At 36.4% G+C, this 18,019-nt stretch overlaps 1 long non-coding RNA gene across 1 annotated transcript in view; it reads left to right on the forward strand.

Annotated features, from left to right (window-relative positions):
* Positions 1-13,207, forward strand: part of LOC134759165 (uncharacterized) — a 67,526-nt gene extending 54,319 nt beyond the window's left edge. Inside the window, exons 2-3 of the long non-coding RNA XR_010135095.1 lie at positions 5,513-5,629; positions 12,199-13,207. This is a non-coding gene — a long non-coding RNA (uncharacterized lncRNA). The remainder of the gene's footprint in view (positions 1-5,512; positions 5,630-12,198) is intronic.
* Positions 13,208-18,019: the final 4,812 nt, after the last annotated feature.

Consider the following 18,019-nt stretch of genomic DNA (forward strand, 5'->3'; position numbering starts at 1 on the left):
CTCAGTATTGCCGCCTCTGGTGTGAATGTTGCCATCTTTTGATTTTGTCATGAATGTGTTGCTGTTATAGCAATCTTGCTTTCATAGCCCTGGGCACATTTAATTAAACACTGTGCTAGCCATTTAATACACAAGAGACCAGAGAAGTGCCAAGAAATCCTTTATCAATATGCTTGTATTAAAAAAAAGTCAGTAAAGAAAATTGCATAACAATTTATGGTGACTTTGTTATTGAACTTTATTTGTACATTACTTTATTATGTATTTGTTAGCAGATGCCACCAAATAATATAAAACGCTAGTAAATAATGTGACATGATTTTTATTAGATCAAGGGACAACAACCTGCATGACATAAAGATGTGGTAATCATAGGAAAGATGACATACTCTAACTTACTCTAAAGCTATTCTGTGGCCTTGAATTATTAGAGTCATAAACTGATAAAATTATCCAGAAAAGCCTTAGAGACATCAAAATATTCCCCATTTAAGCAGCAATATGTTGAAGAATAAATTTCCATTTTTAGTAGTTCAGTTCTATTCTCTATTACCCCTAAAGGGCAATGCTTTTCGATATATCTTTGTAATGACAAAATTGTGGCTGTTTAGTGTGTTTATTTAACCAGCTAATGTTTATTGGCAGGCCTGCCTCTTAAGTACACTAATACTGTGTTGGATGTAATGTCTTTTATTATTTTTTCTTATAGGAATTTTGTTTGAAGCTTGAGGAAAATAATATTCTATAGAAGTTTTTGCCTTTCTTCCCTCACAAATGTTTAGATTAATAGAAATAGATAATTATGATGTTGCAAATAAAATGAAAAACTTAGAGAAGTATTTCATGATTTCATAAGTACCAGTAACACTGCACAAAATATTATCCTCAAAGAAAGAAATTATGTATGTTTACTAATTCACTGAGGTAAAAGTCATGTTTGGTGACTTCTTATTAAATTTACAATAACTTATTGCAAAATAAAAGCTAACTTTTGATGTAAATTAAAGGCCAATCAGAGCTTTTTTAATGCCATGTATCAACATAATGCTAATTTCAAATATCAAATTTCTTAAGTAATGATTAATTCATCTTAAAATCTTGGCTAAATGAATTAGGCATCATTTCTTACCTGTGATTTTATTAAGTATTTTTTAGGAGATTAGGGTGTAAGAGGCTAAACATGTTGTTGAGAGTGAACAAGCCTGCCTTAGCCTCCCAGGTTCTTTCTCTGGAGTCTGGTATCTTCTCATATGCGTGTGTGATTGGCACTCAGCTCAAAGTGGGGTTCCCTTTAGATGTTAAGTCATTCTCTCTCTGCAGAACTCTCCTCCTCAGTACATTGCCCTGCAAACTCTGGGTTCTGTGGCTTCTCTGGATTCCCAGGTCATTTCTCTCCTGGCTGGGAGATGTTGTGCTCTTCCTGGGCCAGCTAGTTTATTTCTAGTATCTCAAGAATTACTGTCCTTCCTTGCCAGACACCAATGTCTTGAATTTCATTGTTTTATTTATTTGGTTGGTTGAGTTTCTACTTGTTTCTACACTATATTCGGTTTTAATTATCTCTTTTTCTGTTATTTACCAATGCCACACTGTCTTGATTATCAGAGCCTTTTAGTAAGCCTTGAAGTCAGATAGTGTTAGCTTTCAACTTTGTTCTTCTCTTTCAGTGATGTCCTGGCTATTCTGGATCTTTTACCACTCTCTCTGTAATATTTAGAATGAGTTTGGTAATATCTACAAAATAACTTGCTGAGATTTTGTTTGGGATTGTGATGAATCTATATATTAGGTTGGGAAAAACTGACATCTTGACAACATTGAGTCATCCTATCCATGAACATGGAATATCGTCCCATTTATTTAGTTCTTCTTTAATATATTTCATCTGAGTTTTGTAGTTTTCCTAACATAGATCTTGTACATATTTTGATAGATTTATACATAAATATTTCATTTTGGAGGGGTGTTAATTAAGTATTAGTGCTTTTTTTATTTCAAATTTCACTTGTTCATTGCTGGTAAAAAGGATTGACTTGTACTTTAACCTTGTATCCTGCAACCTTGTTATAATAGCTTATTTAGTTTCAGAAGATTTTTGTCAATTCTTTCAGATTTTCTACTTAGTCATTTCATCTGTGAGCAAAGACAATTTTATTTCTTTCTTTTCAACAGGCTGAACTTATTTTTCACTGTATGAAGCTATATATAAAATAAGAGAAAATTCAGAACTCTTCAATAAATAGCAATAATTTAAAATTATGCTGAAGTTAGAGATGATTAGTTGCCCAATAATGTTTAATTTGAAAAAAATCATTAAATTATATATTCACCCATCTGCCAAATGTTTTGTTACAGTGATAGCAATGAATGTGTATTACGAGAAATTTTGAGAGCTCTTGTTTTAATATTTGAATGTTGATTCACTAAAAACACATGAGCATATTAATGTAAACTGTTGTTTAATTTTTTCCCTTCAAATAAAATGTCAATTAATTTTTTCCCTGAATATTTTAACCCTTTCCAGAGTTTAAGCCTTACTAGTCACTGATTTTTATGAAATAATATCCTTACTTAAGCAAAATTAAGTTATATAGGAAATGGACCATTTTTCAATCAAATTAGCCCAGGCTCATAATTTAACACAAAGGTGCACTGTGCATTCTGTTTATTGGTTATGTGTACAGGGAAGTGAAAGAACATGGCCAGAAATCATTAACAGTGGGGTGTGTGTGCACACATGTGTGTAGGTCTGTGCTTAGGTTTGAGTGAGAATAATAACATGAGTATTTAGCCCCTAATATTAGTTAAAAAAAAAACAGGGATAGTTTTCAGTAGTTTTTTAAAAAACAAATATGCCACACAGACTTTATACCCTAAGATGAAAGTAAACTCAACTTTCATCAAGACTTTTTGGCAAAAAATGTTATAGAAGTTGATGGATATTATCATATGAAACAGCAGCAACTGCTTTCAGTGAAATAAGATGTCTGAACTAAGCCTCCTTCCTTCTGTCTTATTCTTTTTCTTCCTTTGGCCCTATTTTTTATTTCTGTGTGTATTTAGTTCACAAAAAAATGCCAAGGTAATTAAGGTATACAGTCCTAACTTTTTAAAAGGCAATCAACAATATAGAAAAAAACATTTAGCATATGTGCTTTAGTATTTTAGTCACATATTATCTGTGTAAATTATAAATATGAGTATATTTCAGTTCTCCAGAAACTTTATTAACTTGAAGCTGTAACTCCATTAACTGTATTCCTTTTTTATTTCCAAAAATAGAAGTATGTCCCAAAAGACAGGAATGCCAACAAAATAATAAAATAACCTCTAATATCAATGTCTGTGAAATAAAATTAGAATCAAAAGAGATTTTTCCTTTAAGTACATTTATAAAAATGTACTGGGCTGGGAGTGGTGGCTCACGTCCATAATCCCAGCACTTTGGGTGGGCAAGGCAGGAGGATCACCTGAGGTCGGGAGTTTGAGATCAGCCTGGTCAACATGGTGAAACCCCGTTTCTACTAAAAATATAAAAATTAGCTGGATGTGGTGGTGTGCACCTGTAGTCTCAGCTTCTTAGGAGGCTGAGGTGGGAGAATTGCTTGAACCCGGCAGGTGGAGGTTACAGTGAACCAAAAGCATGCCACTGCACTCCAGCCTGGGTGACAGAGCAAGACTCCGTCTCAAAAAAAAATAAAAAAAGTACTAACTTTGACTAATTATTTATCATAAATATTAATGCCAATTTTTAGAAACAACATTTCTTGTATTATTCTGTCTCTGAGCTTTGGTAGGAGTAGGCACATTTAAGGAAAATACTGCTGATGTTACGCCACTGAAAATAAGCACATAGGCATACAGCAGCTCTCTCAATCCCGAATGAGATGCATTTGCCCCTCAAGTCAGTTATTTCTCTATTCAGTATCAAGTTCATCATACAAGGCATAGTATTTAAAGGTAACACCAAAACTTTTATGAGCTTGTTAATATAATAATAACATAACTGCATTTTTTCACAATCCACAAACCTAAAATCAGGGATTTAGTGTAGCAGCAGAGTTGCTCACTGATGCCTGCCTATCTTTCTTCTGGCACAATTATTTTGAGCTTATCCTAAGCTTCATGTGAGTTCCCTGGATATCCACACAAATAATCATCATGCAGACAAAACAGGGGTAATACGAATAAACAATAAAAATATTTTTAAAGCTATTAAAAGTTGTTCCAAGGTAGAAAGTATGTTTAAGGCAACCACCCATAATTCATTCTGTACTAGGCTCTAATAAAATCAATCCAAATGTTCACAAACTGAAAAATCAATTTTTTGCTGATCATATTTTAATAAATCTGGAAATTAATTGCAGCTCTTTAATAAGAGAGTTTTCTACAAATACAAGCAAGTTTTTAAAAAGATCCAAAATAATTGTTTGGTCAAAGAAATCAGAAAAATAATATCAAAGTATTTGAAAAACAATGAAAAAAATCTCTATATATCAATATATACCCAACATAGTTATGGCAGGCATGTTATGGCTACCAAAAATATGTTTATCGAAAGAATTCTTAAAACCTACTCCTAGGTTAGGAAACGTGGCAAACGGAAATCCGGGTTGCGGATGAAACTGTTTGTTAAGCGTCTGACAGTCAGAAGGGGAAATAGTTCTGTATCATCCAGGTGGGCCTAATGTCAGGAACAGAGTCCTTAAAGTGGAAGAGAAAACCAAAAGACAGAACCAGAGAGATGGGATCTTGAGAAGGACTTGAACAGACATGGCTGGCTTTGAAGATTGGGAAAGGGGCTGCAAGTCCAGGAATACAGGTGACTTCTATCAGATTGGTACAAAAGCGATTGCACTTCTTGCCATTTTAATGCATCAAGAAGCTCAATTACTTTTGCACCAACCTAAGAGAAGCTGGAAAATGCATGTCAACAGATTCTTGCCTATCACCTGCAGGAGGAACACAGCCTTGCTGATACTCTGATTTCATCCCAGTGATACATATTTAGGACTTCTGAGCTCTAAAACGGTAAGACAATAAAGTTTATGCTGTTTTAAGACGTAAGGTTATGGTAATTTATTACACAGCAATAGGAAACTCACTGAAATATGTTCTAGCTTCAAATATTTTTATGCAATAAAAACAATCTAAGCCTTCACCTCATATTTCTTAAGTTCAAAAATATGTTAAATAAAAACCAAAGCACCCAGTGGCAACAATATCCCAGTAGCAGCAAACACACTTAACACCCATCTTGGTATCTAAGACCATTCTCCAATAAAATGAACCAGCACACTTTCAAGAAATGGTAGATTCTAGGACTGAAGCAGAAAAAAATATAAGATAATTCCAGAGCATCTTGTAGTGCCAGAAAATAAGGAAGTTCTCAAAACAACAGCAACAGAAAAACAAGTCAAGCAAAACACAATATTTATAGTCTGTACTGTTGATATGAGTTAAAAAAAATGGTATTTTAACTCTCTAGTTTTTCTCTCCAACCCCAATCTAGTATAAGAAAAATGGCAGACGAACACCAGGTGAGGGACAGTGTCTTAAACATCTGGACGGTACTCCTCAAGTATGACAAGGTCACCAAAGACAAGTTAGAGAATCTGTCTCAGACAAGGTGAGCCTAAGACAGCATCACAGTTACAGATAGGATCCTGGAGTAGAAAAAGGCCCTTAGGTGTGCAACAAAGTAATCTCAATGCAGTATGCACTTTAGTTAACAATAACATGTCAGTATTGATTTATTATTTATATCAAAAGTACCATACTGATGTAAAGAATTATCATACTAATGTAAGAAAAGAGAACGTGGGGTATATAGGAATCTACTGGGTTTTTTTTCTTAAAAATTGTTCTAAAATTTAAAAGTTTATGTAAAAGTTGCATAAGAAAAAAGGAAAATAAAATTTTAAAAACAAATAATTAATATATTAGAAAATGTAAAGTTAAAATTGTAAGAAAATAACAAAAAAGTCTGGTTCTTTATAAAATATAATCACATAGAAAAATCTTGAATATACTCATTCATGTGAAAATGAAATCATTAAGTAGGAAGAAGATAGAAGAAATTCAAAAAATGCTTAAGAGGCTTAGCAAACAATTTAGCAAAAAATAAAAATTTAGTATAATTTTGCACATGCCTTTTTAGTTTCTATGAGGTATAAGATGTTGTGGTGGACCCAAGGGTACTGAATCGTTATTCTTACAGTTGACAAATAGAGAGAAAAGCTAGTAGGTATCCTGCCTTCTCTGAGCTATTACTTTAGTGCATTCAAATAGTTGATGGGAAAGAAATCCTTCATTATAGACAAATTCCAATTAATTATAGAAGGACCAACAATATTAGAACATCACAATTTTACAATCCCCAATGAAATCTTTTTTAAAAGAAACTATCAAAAACAGCTGCTAAAACAATTAATCAAAACTTTGTGAACCTGTGGACCTTATTTGAGCATCACCATTAATCAAAACTTTGATGTGAAACTTTCCGCTAGGAATATGAGGCTGAGCACACTGATTTAACTTTGGTATCAGTAAAGTGGGACAATCAGAAACCATGGCAAATAATGTGATGAAAGGGAAAGCTCATAGCCTTGCCTATGAATCCTTTTGTGTTCAAACAATTAATCCTGAATCTAAGCAAAACATTTGCTCTTAATACTAGAATATAGAAAAGTGCTGGAAAACCCTTGGCCAAATCATAAATGTGCAGGTGGACAAACGTCCTAGTGCCCCACGCTTAGATGAACATGGTATTGTAATAAACCACTTTGACCAATACATGAGTGGTATAGCAAAAAAGATAGGAAAAGGAAGGCCCAGGAGTTGGGCATTGTTGCTATAGCTGCCACTTAGGAAAGAAGAAATCGGGTAGTGAGCTATCAGCCAACTCCTCATTGATTTTTAGCATTTTCAGACTTCCTTTCTTCAACCATGAACCTCAATACCAACACCATAAATAGCAGATTAATAGATCATTTTTTATCAGGATATCAATTATAAAAATCCTGTAGTTGGCTGGGGACGGTTGATCACACCTGTAATCCCAGCACTTTGGGAGGCCAAGTTGGGCAGATCACTTGAGGTCAGGAGTTCAAGACCAGCCTGGCCAACATGGTGAAACCCCATCTCCACTAAAAATATAAAAAATTAGCTGGTGTTGTGGCACACACACACCTGTAGTCCCAGCTACTCAAGAGGTTGAGGGTGGAGAATCACTTGAACCTGGAAGACAGAGGTTGCAGTGAGCCAAGATCGCATCACTGCACTCCAACCTGGATGACAGAGACTCCATCTCAAAAGCAAAAACAAATCCTGTAATTGTATCATTTTAACAATTAGTTTTCTTGATTCTTGCTGGGGCCAGAGTGTTATTCTTTTTTATGTTTCCCATGTGAAATAGGATTTATTTGACGTACTCACATCTGAGTTTCTCAATGAAGGGTTGTAACTTCAGAAACATTAATAAAATACAACAATTCCCTTAGCATAAGGTGTGAAACTTTAATTAAAAGATGCTTACTTAATTTATAATTGGAAAAAGTGAGTTTGCTACCACTTGGTGTTGAAAACTTACACAAGGGGAGGTTCCTGGGTCCTCCACCTTTCAATGGTATCAAAGGTTCGTATTATGATTAGGGCTATGCAGGCTACATGGAGCTCATCTGCAGACAGTATCAGGACAGGAAGATCATTCTACCCTCCTCTCTAAGATTTACAGTTACATGAGCAGAAGGAAATGATATGGATTCTGAATTTCTACTAAATAAATAAAATACTTCACTGGCTTGTTCTGTAATACAGCTGGTCAGACAACATTTAATTGCCTTTAATTCATGCTTATCTTAATTAATGTTGCCTGTCAGCAAGTGGCACTTACAGGTAAGAAATTCTTCCCTAGCCTAAAAAACAAAAGTGAATCTCACTGACTGGCTGGTTCATCGAGAAGCATAAATTCTACTTCAGAATGGGGTTTCTAAAAGATTAGAATCCAAATAATGGGAGATTCACTAGAAGAAATGGTCAGTTGGCTCGACTTTCCTTGAATGACTAGTCTTATCTAAATCAGGCTGCAGTGTTATTGAGTTAACATTTTGCAGAATTAACTCAAATAGAAAATTTGGTTTATCAATCAAGTGGAAAATGCGGGGCTAAGAAGTCATTAGTCTTTTGCTCTTTTTCATTTTTCTTTTTTTCCTATCTTGGAATGAATAAATGAACTATGAAAAATAGGGAGAAAAATCGACTATGATACATATATATATATATATATATATATAAAAGAAAAATCGACTATGATACTTTTTTCTTCTTCTCTTTTCATCCTTGAATCTTGACAAAGCAGATCTCATATGTATTCCTAAAAGGGAACTTGTAGCACTTCTCCTGAGAATATGATGCTCTAAAATATCAAAAGAGAATAAAGCAATTTAATGTGCTTCATAAGTTCCTACCCATGCACATCTTCCTGCTTAATCGTGTGTTAAATCTTCTTACCTAATCACACACAGAAAGTCAGGTTTGACTTCCTGAATGCTTATAACACCTGTCTAGACTTGTCTGTTATTTAACTTATCTGCATAAAGCAATATGCATGCTTCTTATATACTAGTATGTTCTCATTTCTATGTCCTTAACTAAACAATGCTAATAACATTTTACATCAGGACCACTGGTTGTTATAAATATATTTACTCTTTATTGTGCTACTGTTTTTAGCTCCACATTTGCCTTGATGATGCTTCACTGCAAACCATCCCAAGATTCAGTGGTCTTAAACAATAAGCCTTTACTTAGTGCATGAGTTGGAGGGTCAGTGACTGGCAAGGTTGAGTGGTCCTCCTGGTCTGGGCTGGGCTCACTTACATGTCTAGGTTGGGCTGGCTTTTGACCTAGACTGACCTTAAAGATGGGCAGCCAAGTCCTTTTCCATTCTTCTCATCTCTTCTGCTCCAGAAGGCCTTCGCAGGCTACTGGGAAATGGCAGAGGAGACTGATCTACCCAAGTGATCTGCCCAACTTGGCCTCCCAAAGTGCTGGGATTACAGGTGTGGGCAACCGTCCCCAGCCAATTACAGATCCTAAGGCAAATGCACAGCCTCCAGAGGCCCAGATCTGGAATGGGGACATCTCCACTCTGCTGGGTGGTCTCGGCCAAAACAAGCCATTTTATGGGGCCAAATTCTAGAACAAAGAGGAGACTGTGACAGTTTAATTTGAGGGACCACAAGGTCACGTGGCCAACAACATAGCTAGGGAAGCTTGAGAAATAGCAACATTGAAGCAACTAGTCTATTCCAGCTACCAATGAAGGATTTTAATTCAACCCCAAGGGCCCCAAAATTATAAAAAGGCCAACATCATTTTGTAGGAATAAAACCCCACGGTAAAGAATATAACTGATAAAATATTAACCTGAAAACCAGAGTCTTAATATATGTATTAAAAATCATCTTCAATCTTTTATTTACACTGGAATGCATCATCACAGTTGATGCATGCAACACATTCACCGTTTGCCAGCTCTGTCCCAACAGGTTTCCAAACATTAACTCATTTAATCTTCGTAACACGACCGCTATTAGATCTACACTACGCCAGGCACGTGCAGCTTCCCCATCCACCTTCCTGCCCATGAAGGCAAGCTGCATTATACATGAAAAATAAAGAGCTATGTCAAAATGGATCAGGACTAATTTCCATTCAGCTAAAGTTTGTCTACTGAATGTGTTTCTTTTTCTGTCCAAAGAAATCAGTTCATTTACATTTTCTGTAAACTTAGTAAACAATCAGGTTTTCATCTTTTTTTTTTCAATTAGGCCATAACTAGATAGGTAGAAAATAAAAAATATACACTTTTTAACTGTGAAGTTAAAATAAATTGTAGAATGGGCTGCAAGAAGCACAAAGGCATTTCATTTCATTTTTCAAGTACCATTTGCAGATGTGTTTCACATATTTAATATCTTCCTCCAATGAAGAAGAAACAATAAACAGGAAGGCTCAAAATGAGCTTAAAAAAATCCTTGAAAATCACCAGGTATTATCAGAGCCAGTATTGTAATCATCATGCATACGGCGTCAAATGTAGCCTTATCGAAATTGAAAAAAAAATGGCAACAACAAAGCCCAAAATCTTCATGATGTTCTGTAGCTTGTTCTATATTATGAATGTACTAATCTCATGCCACCTTTCTAAAAATGCTTCTACCTATTGAAAAAGCTATGCCAAGAATAGTATCAGGTTATTTTTCTGGTTCCTTTTCGTAGGCACTATTCCTTTTCATAAGTAAATTATGAAACTCGGCACTGCCAACTGTGTTACTAAATTATATGATTGTGATCTCCATCAAAGAACGGACTACACTTGTAGCAGAATGGTTGATTGTAGGAAGCACTTTTAACTTCCCACATAATTCCATGATCTGATTTCCCCATAGAAGTTTTAACCGTAGCATATATGTACATTTAGACTTCTTATGGCAAATGAGTTGTCAGATTGCATATTTGTATATTTTAAGGAATATTTGTCAGAATTTAGGCAAATAATCTATCTCTTCTAAATATTAACTTTAATGTACAACTTAAAATTCTTAGATTACTCTTTAATCATGCATAGAACATTTTTTAGTGTATCTTTTGTTTATATTCCTAACCATACCCTTTAGGATCTTTAGAAACTAAACATTTTCCCAAATATTTTATAATGAATATGTATAGTTTTCATAATCAGAAAATAGACTAAGTGTACCATTTTAACTATGAAATCTGGGAATTGAATCGTGTTTAACCCTCACAATTTATTTCCTTTTTTAAAAATGTTATGCTTAAAGGAAATGTAGAGCCCCACGTTTGGGTCTACATGGGCCACAGTGCGAGCAGAATGCTCTTCCCATTCCGATATCAAAGGAGTGGACGACGACACTGAAGACCTCATTCCTTACCCTAACGTGGAACCACAATGCCAGATAACCCCACATTTCCTCTGAGGATGTGGATTCTGTTTTCCAGTTCTTTGAAACTGGCTCACCCTGTCTGTCGTTGGATGATGAATGTGATATAAATAGCAGTGAGCTGGTCCAAGCCTTGGCTGGGGGCCTTGGTGTTTCACTTGCTCTCTCTCGCACCCTGTCCTGCCATCACTACGGGAAAATGCCCAGCCTTGGAGAATGACAGGTGCGAGCATCCACATGGTCTCCTAGGGAATGCCCTCCTCAATGGGCCAACAGCCAGCTGACACTCTGGCCGGTGAGGGAACTCCACACATTCAGCAGGGCTCCCCCAGCCGCTGTCCCCGGACGCAAGCACAATTCATGCTTGATGTTGTTTAGCACTGAAGATTCCTGGCTGTTTGTTACACAGCCTCATGAAGGAAAAGATTATTGATATATCAGGGTAATGTTAGTGAGTCTGAATCTGGAAACACAGGATAAATGAGTCTTTGCATAAATGAAAGCTTTCAACAGCCTTCAAAGGCCAAGTCTCAAAGCTTATAACCTAATCAGAGTTAATTGTTTTAGTCATTTTTATGAATAGAAATCATATGGGTGTTTTAAATATATATGCACCTAACATTTTCCAATTATTAAGAATCACCTTTCATAAATATTTTCTTTCCTTTTTGACAAGACCATTCACAGCGTATGTCGAGACATAAATGGCCATATTTTGCCTGTGTTTTTTTTTGTTAGCCTTACAGAAAAGAAATGCCTAGAACTGAGAGTTTATCAATCAGTCTCCAATGTCTTTGAAAAGGACAACCATTTAGTATGTATGAGGCATATAGAGACTTTCACTGTAGTGGCAACTGTATTGGCAACTAAAGAGACTCTCATTTGGAATCCCAGCTTCTTAGTTATCACACAACGCAATAAAATTATCTCAGCTGTATTTGCCTCACTTGTAAAATGAGAGCAACAAAATCACACATAGAAGAAGTGTCATGCACCACGTTATTCCACTCAGTTGTGCACTTACATCTATTTACTTTACACGCAAGGGTTCTGTAAACTTTCAAGCACTATGTTAACGTAAGTTATGATCATTGTACTGCCTTGTCAAACATTTCAAGCAACTTTTGCCTCTCCTATCAATTTTCTTTTCATTATGATTTGAGCTCTATTTATTTGGTTTAATGTATTTAATTATATGATAGCGATCACTGGCTCCTTTTCCTTTCCTCAGATCTTGACACTGCTGACCAGGGACAAAATGTCCCATTGACAGTCATGCTCTGGAGCGGGATGGGCAGTGAGAGACCAGAGACCACAGGATGGGTAAGAAATAGCCCAGCTCAGGCTACTGGGTTGAAGAACTGCCAGAGCGTGATCGCCGACGTGCAGATTTCTGATCTACGTGTAATGTAGAAGCTGACTGTTCTGTATCTGACGTTTCATTTAGAGTCTATGAAGTAGCTTAGGCCAATTACTCATAGACGCCTGCCCCTCCTCAGTTACCTGGACATATGTCTTGCGTTCTGGAATCAAAACTAATTCTGAATGCATATCCTGAAAATATGGGACACTTACTCAGATTTCACTCTTGGGTGTCATTGGCCTTTTAATTATTTTCTATCAATAGACCGACCTTAGATTTACTTGTCAAAAAAAGTAAGGTCATTTTATGAGCACTTTCATTCCAATTTCCTAGATGTCTTTTCTGATTAGAAAAACCTATAAACTATGTAGCTTTGAATTTATAGAATCATTATTCCTGAAGGTTTTGCTGTCCTTTGCGCTCAGAGATGGTCCCACTGACTCAGAGATGGTCCCACTGACCCAGCATGGCAGAGCCTGTGATCGCAGCTCCAGGGGCCCTCAATTCATTTGTTTCCCTGCGTCTCCATCTCCCCATGTTATCCTGTCACCCCAAAAAGCACCTGCCTGCAACACGGTCAACAGAGTCCATCCATAGAGTCCCGCTGGTTCAGCTGGTTGTTTCCAGCTTTTTGACCGTGACCCACCGTGGGAAGCTCATCTTAACTAGCAATGCAAATGACACACTTATACATGTGCACACACACAGAGCACTTCAAAAAGCAACACTTTATTAACTATGCTACTTCTAATGCATTTTAATCCCAGCTCTTAACTTTTGCAGAAAGTGTTTGTAAGCATTCAATTGATTACTATTCACAGTTAGAAAAAAATATATTGGTCACGTATGTGGTAATAAAACTGCAAAGTGTACCGAGCATCGGTTCTTCACACAGTAATTCTTCACAACAACCGTCAAAAAGCATCAGAGGCATACTAAAGTGAACGGTGGTCTGAGCTCACAGCCTGTGGGTGGCTGAGTGGGCCAGTGAGGGGCTGGTCTGGCTGGAGACCGACGCCCCTGCAGTGAGTTGCGGGTTGTTCTGTGCACTCATCTGCACCTCTGCATGTCAGGGGCTGCCTGGGAGCCAGTCTAGAAGGGCCAGAGCTGGGAGAGTGGAGAAATTGACTCTGTCGTCCACCTTGATAACCCAAATATATTCTTGGAATCACGGGAAAGGTCAACAGAGACAGGAGGATTTCTCAAGTGCGTTTCAAGGCCTCCACTTCCTTTATCTCTCCTAACAGCTCCTTGGATACAATGTCACAAATCTTGGCCTGAGCAAGAATGTGCAAGTAGGAGCGAGGGTGAGAAATTGGGGTCATTCGCATCATCTATCACAGAGTTTCATAAGGAAAACAGCTGTGACTTCCAGTGCAGTGTGCCATCCTAAGCCAAACAAGCTACAAGCAGACCCTGGGTGGTCTCAATGCTCTGGAATGAAGCGCTCCAGTGGCAGTGTCTCTGTGGAATCTGTCATGGAAGTCAACCTTCTACGCTGGTCAACGTCTTGAATAAATGGGGAGAGGAAGAGGAGATTCTAAATGCCTTAATTGTGGAAGAAAATACCATGTATATTAACCGTGATGTGGCTTAAAAATAAAGGCATTATTTTAATTTACACACTGGATAGGGAAGACGCTTCCAAACTCCAATAGCCTAGTACAGCAAAAGAAGTGGATGGAGAATTCAATTTCACACCATTGAGCTAAAAGGTATTTTTCTTCCCTAGCAACCACTAGCAATCGCAAATATCTATTTCTCTGGTATATTATAAAAAATAGCTACAAACAGGTCTCAGCATCCCTGGCCAGGTCAGATTATTTTTGATTCAAACTTAGCAATGAAGAATTATTTTCCCAATATACACATTTTTTTATATTGATTTTACCAATCATTAACACATGCAATTGATGTGGCACAATTCTATTCAAATTTCTTTTCCAGAAAAACTTTTGTTATCTAAAATTTATATGGTGGGATCTTATGTTTGTAGTCTTTTCATATCATGGGCTATTTCCATTACTTGCAGTTTTCATAAAATGAGAATATCATTTTTTTAATGCAGGCGACCTAATGCTAAATGACGAGTTAATGGGTGCAGCACACCAGCATGGTACATGTATACATATGTAACAAACCTGCACATTGTGCGCATGTACCCTAAAACTTAAAGTATAATAATAATAATAATAATAAAAAGTGGAAAACAAAATATTAAAATGTTTGGTGCTGTATGAATTCAAACAATGTCTTTTTCATGCAACTTGCTTTAAAAAAATAAGGCAGAGATGTGGCTATGGCTGTCAGTTATTGAATAATAGAGCATGCATTTAGCTATCAGAGGTCTGTGTTTTTTGAGATCACCAAGCTGTTTTGAAGCGTTTGAAGATGAACATTGATTAATCCTCTCACGCAGCCTAAGGTACCTACTGGCCATTGGAAAAGTGGCAGGAAATGGGTTTGAATCTACAGAGGCTCTTGATATTTACTTGAAGAGCTCCAACATAAAACAACTGATTAATGTTTAGAGTGACCTTTAGGAAACAGCACGGAGCACTGGAAAATCCCTTTGAAAATGAGACACATTTGGCCGGGCGCGATGGCTCATGCCTTTAATCCCAGCACTTTGGGAGGCTGAGGTGGGTGGATCATGAGGTCAGGAGATCGAGACCATCCTGGCTAATACAGTGAAACCCCATCTCTACTAAAAATACAAAAAAAAAAAAAAATTACCTGGGCGTGGTGGTGGGCACCTGTAGTCCCAGCTACTCGGGAGGCTGAGGCAGGAGAATGATGTGAACCCAGGAGACTGAGCAGGAGACTGAGCTTGCAGTAAGCCGAGATCGCGTGCCAGCAGTAAGCCGAGATAGCGCAGCGCTGCACTCCTGCCTGGGCGACAGAGTGAGACTCAGTCTAAAAAAAAAAAAAGAGAGAGACACATTTGGCTATAATCCCCAACAACATTACCGAGTAACAGTTTGAACTTTGGGAAATTTACTTCCATCCTGATTCCTGATTCCTAATCCATAAGGAATGATGAAACCTACTTAGAGGGCGGGCATGTTATTTATGCAAATTGTGTACTCTAGAAAATAAACTCAATCAATAGAACATTTTAAATGAATTTTCTGGAATTAGAGGTAGTCTGGGCAGTGACTCTAGTTTATTCTGTCTGATGGCATTATATGTTCAGTGATTTTTGACTCCAGAACTTGGCGTCACAAAGAAATTGCCAACTATAAGGCCGGACTGTGTTGCCAGTGCTAGAAAATTTGATCTAGAAAAAAAAAAATGAAAGCAAGGGGATACATTCATAAAAGTTATCTTATGGGTGCTCCATAACTACCAGCGTGAACGCCCTGCCCTCTTCAGCAGGATGGGATGGTCAGCCTCACTGCTAAGGCTGGAATCCTTCACGAGGCTTTGTCTGTGGTAATTAAAAATGATTGACTTTCTTAACGATGACTTTATATTCCTAATTTTATTTTCGTGTAAACAACTTACAAAATTAAGTCACAAAAAGTTTTTTTTGTTGTTCATTCTAGTGGAAAAGCCAGGAAATTTGTGAGCCGACCAAACCGGATTTGAATTCTGTTTCTGAAAATAAGTAATTATGTGAGTCACTCATTCTCTGAGCTTGAGTTTCTGCATCCGTAAACTAAGGATGATATGTGAGTTTTGCTTGTTTCCCTAAGACAAGTTATGCGAACTGATAAGAGCACCCTTAATTAATGTGTTTCCTTTTTTAGTAGTTCTTAATTCTTCAATTTCCTTAAGAATTTAGATTAAAAGATGTAGTTTTGCTCAGATGATGCCAAAATCATATGTGTATCTTTTTAAAACTGATTATCAAATATAATTACGTAGTCAGTGAATTAAGCAAGAATAAAAATGACAGTGAAACAAATACAGTTTCCTTCATGTAAAAATGTGTGTAGAGTGTCTTTCATGTAAAATGTTAATTTTCCTGGAATGCCAGTTTGCGAAACTCCTTATTCAGATGTCTTTTAGAAAAACGCAATACCCCAAGAGACGGCCATTTTCTTTAGTAAGTTCCCATTTTTCTGTTGCTGTTTGTGATTCCTGGACCGCTAAGTTAGTGTTTTATAAGCCTTTGCCTTGGCTCTTCCTTGTTTCAATCCTCTAAACCTGTCAAAAATAACTTAACTTGCTTTATTGTTCCCATAAATTCATATGTAACTAGTAGCTAAATCCAATTTGTATCAATCTTCCTTTCTTTGTAGCCTATTCTAAATCTCCCAGCATGTTTCCCAAAAGTAGAATCCTATTAACACCAAATAACCAGCTCTGCATTTTATTCAATAGTTATTATAGACCTTCCAGTGTCACAGTGCAGAAAGGAGGCTGATCTCACCACTGATATATTACAGCAAGAATTCCCAAACTCATTACTCTGAGTGTGTGAGAGCATGCGCTGTGGAGGTCCAGAGTGTTTTACAGATGTTTATACACATACTGCCTTTGCTTCAAATTTAGATTATTCCCAACACCACTTAAAATCATTTGACAAGGAACTTCCAGATATTAGGGAGTATAAAATGGCTCCACATTATAAAAATAAATAATTTAAAATTTGTAATTGAATATATATATACATATATATATATATATATTTTTTTTTTTTGAGACGGAGTCTCATTCTCACCCAGGCAGGAGTGCAGTGGCCTAATCTCGGCTCACTGCAAGCTCCACCTCCCAGATTCAAGCCATTCTCCTGCCTCAGCCTCCCAAGTAACTGGGACTACAGGCACCTGCCACCATGCCTGGCTAATTTTTTGTATTTTTAGTAAAGACAGGGTTTCACCGTGTTCACCAGGATGGTCTCGATCTCCTGACCTTGTGATCCACCCACCTTGGCCTCCCAAAGTGCTGGGATTACAGGCGTGAGCCACCATGCCAGGCCTTGTAATTGAACATTAAGTGTCACAAAATAATATGAAAGTTGAAAAAAATATTTTAATTGAGGTATATGATTTGACTTATTTGATTGACGTGACCTCAAGGGAATACCATATATGACATACAGTATAGATGAAAGTAGTTGCATGTGACCATCCAATTTACATTAAAGGGACATCAAATGCATAATCTAACAGTCTGAGTTCTGCTTTGCATATTATCTAATGAGCTTGACAACGTTTATTCAATAAGAGAGTTTCAGGTTGGATCAGCCAATACTGTTAACTATAGAATGCTTAAAAACAAAACTGTTATTACTTTTGAATGTATTACAGTTTAGACTCTTGAATTTATTACAACTTAAACTCTCAGGTTTATTGCAACATAAAATGTATGTTTTAATAGTATTATTATAAATATATTTTGCATTATGCTTTGGCAGATATATTGTCATATTTAATTAGCATAAGAATTGTGCCATGAAGACATTATTCTTATAAATTTAGGACCTTCAGAAAGCTGTGTTTCCTATTAAACTATTTAATCTTTTTATCATGTTGTTTAATTTTAAAATATCAAATTAAATTTAGTTATCAAATACTAAGTTTTACAGGTAGTCAGTAGGAAGACCAAATTCTGCCCATCTTCTGTCTGACTTATAAAATCAAAATTCCCAAAATATGAAATAATCATTATTTAATCACAAAACTATAAATTCAGAAAAATAGATATTTTACACTATTAATATTTTGGATGAAATTAAATT

The sequence above is a fragment of the Gorilla gorilla genome, chromosome 8 (genome assembly GCF_029281585.2).
Source record: "Gorilla gorilla gorilla isolate KB3781 chromosome 8, NHGRI_mGorGor1-v2.1_pri, whole genome shotgun sequence".
In the NCBI taxonomy this organism is placed as follows: domain Eukaryota; kingdom Metazoa; phylum Chordata; class Mammalia; order Primates; family Hominidae; genus Gorilla; species Gorilla gorilla.